Source organism: Mus musculus, chromosome 14, assembly GCF_000001635.26.
Source record: "Mus musculus strain C57BL/6J chromosome 14, GRCm38.p6 C57BL/6J".
Taxonomy (NCBI): domain Eukaryota; kingdom Metazoa; phylum Chordata; class Mammalia; order Rodentia; family Muridae; genus Mus; species Mus musculus.
In genome coordinates, this window is record NC_000080.6 from 42,990,622 (window position 1) to 42,993,494 (window position 2,873).

A 2,873-nucleotide genomic window follows, 5' to 3' on the forward strand; every position below is an offset into this window, starting at 1 on the left:
CTGCCACTTTCCAGAAGATCCAAGGTACTTTTGAAAACCCTGACACCAACAGTAACTCATGTATCTCTCAGAAAAGAACATGGGGTCTATATGTGCTTCTAAGTCCGTGGTATAAAAAAACCACCTGTAGGTATAGGGCAAAATTCTCTAGGAGTGAAGAGACCCAAGCATCACAGAATCTTTCTATGTTTATCCTGGAAACCCCATCTATGAATCTACTTTCAGAGCCCAAGAGGCCCAAGGCTTATTGATCTCCATCATGGTGGAAACCTTTTTGATCTTGAGGATACTTAGTTGGAAAGGACAGTGACTTGAGGGGCTCCCAGACTCTTCACACTTGGCCAAAATGATCCAAGATGTTAAAATCTTAGTGCCTTGTTTGAAGGAGGCAGGCTTCCTGTTTAGAGACTAACAGTATTGAACCTGAGTCCCCACTTTATTTCAAAGACAAGGATTTGCAGACATATCCTGTGCCTAGGTATTGGGTCATGACACTGTTAGTCACTCACCAGTAGAACTGATTTTCTTTAGTCAACTGCTTGCACTTGGACAAGGCCTCACTGATGTCCTGGGGCATTCTCTTCAGGTCAGTCATCACCTGGTCATGTTGCATCTCAAGCATGAATGTCTCAAAGTTGATCCTGTGGGAGGGCATGGCCCAAGGAACAAATTGTCCCGTGAACTAAGGATACAAGGATCATTTCAATTCAAGCTGAATCATGTACTACCCCACCCCATATATGCCACTCGACCTAGCTCCTTGTTACCGGTTCCACTTGGTGCTTATTAAACTTATTACTCTTCATCTTGGGTCAGTAAGCCCAGGGAATTAAAGGCAGTGTGCTGATCTGCCTCAGCTCCCTGAAGGGGTTTGAAAGAATAGACTAGCTCTCCCAGAACTTTCCAGGAATCTGTGTCACAGGCCTGGGTCCACGTTAAATCTGTATGATTCTCCTTCTTGTTTTAGACACGGAATTGCCAATTCTTGGCTCTATTGCTACATCAATTCCCAAAGGACATAATCATATCTATAGGGAAAAGCCTTTATAACACATCAGGAGATTCCAATGTGCATCCATGGTGAGCATAGATGTCAAGTTCTGTGCTACTCAAAATGAACCTCCATGGCTTCCTCACTGTTATTGCCTGGAAATCTAGTCAGGCACAACCTAAGGAAATATCACATGACACAGACTCTCTAGATCTTAAGCTACACACACAGGAACACACACTTTCACAAATGCACACACAGACTCACATGCACACAGTATCTCTCTCTGTCTCTGTCTCTCTCTATTTTACGCACGCACACTCTCGCACACACACACACACACACACACACACACACACACACACACACACAAACACACTTACACTCAATCTGAATGCCAAATAAATTGATTTGGCTTTATCTGAGAGTATAATGAACCAAATTTGAGGAGAGCCGTTATGAACTGCAGCCAATCCAGTCATACTAAGAGGCGGTATATGAGACAGGCCCCTCTAGCTGTTGACAGGACTAATTGGACCCAAATTACCGCCTGGTCAATTATGGAAAGGATTGGCTATAAACAAACATTACCTAGCAAATCCCACCAAACAACACCTGTGTAACCTTCTTAAATGGCAGGATGAGAGCTCACACCTTACTACCTTCATCCCCAGACTGTGATTCATGCCACAGGCTCTGAATTACTTTTGGAGGAATCAAAAGTGCCTGTGACCCCATCTCACTCCCATCTGAACTTGAAGTTCTGCATCGAAATTCCAATCAGCAAAGTTGATTTGGGTATGTAAACAGCCTGGAGTTGTAGCCACCTGTGGTATGAGGGAATCTGGGCTTAACAGGGATGGCCCAGGATAGTCAGCAAAGAACTGGGCATAATGACTACCTGTCATTTAAATCCTTGTTAGTGTAGTTGGCCAGGATTCCCTGAAGTTCGTCTCTGGCATTTTTTATGTTCTGGAGCTCTCTTTTGAGCTTCTCCAACCTCTCGTGTCTCTTCTCCTGCTCATTGATGGTGGGGGCTTGGATTGATGCCTCCCCAGCACACCCTGTAGATATAAAAACACTAGTAACCTTGTAGAGATAATAGGGCAGGGAAAGGGAAACCATGATTTTTCCCACACAGAAGCCTGAGGAAGAGGAAAATGTAGAGACACTGAGAATCCCTGATAGTGCATCATAGCTAACTTCAAGCTGGGCTACTCAAATAGGTCCCTGTTCGCAACCACCATCACTAAACATATGCCTGACTTCCTATTGTAATCGCCCTAGCCCTGAAATGCATAAGCTGGACCAGGCAAGAATAAATGGAGAGCATTGTCAGCTCATATCTGACAACAACATTCACACCTCTTAGCATACTAGCCAACACTTTTCTAGTCTTCTTCAAATGCATGATGAGAGCTCATACACTACTACAGGAACCCCGACTGTGAATCAGTCCACATCATGTGTGTTCAATACCAAAGTGTCTGAGATCTTGATTCATAGGCAGGGGAATAGCCTTCTCTGTTCTTGGCATCACATGCTCATGTAACCTAGAGGAAACTATATTAATATGAAGTGCATGAACACTAATCCTGAGAACAACACTTTTCTATTCTCACAGAGCTTGGTCTTTGCATAATTTGCCATTCAGTGGCAAATTAAGATCTCTGCAAAGCCCCTGCAGGCTTGTCAATACCAGGCTGTCTGTAAAACTAATCATCAGACACTCTTGACTCTGGTTCTATCATTGAGGAATCTGAAGGATCCAGATCACAATCCCTATTCCTGGAAGGACCAGCTGAAGCCCACATCCCCCAGGGAGCTCCCCAAACCTTGCCCAGGACTCACTGTGCCTTCTCCACGACCAGTTGTTTCTTGC

At 44.3% G+C, this 2,873-nt stretch overlaps 1 long non-coding RNA gene across 1 annotated transcript; it reads right to left on the reverse strand.

Moving 5' to 3' along the window:
* Positions 1-604: 604 nt before the first annotated feature.
* On the reverse strand, positions 605-2,873 carry Gm8082. Its single transcript, XR_874552.1, has 3 exons — positions 2,843-2,873; positions 1,893-2,055; positions 605-641 (listed from the first exon to the last, which is right to left on the reverse strand). It is a non-coding gene; the product is annotated as a predicted gene 8082 (long non-coding RNA).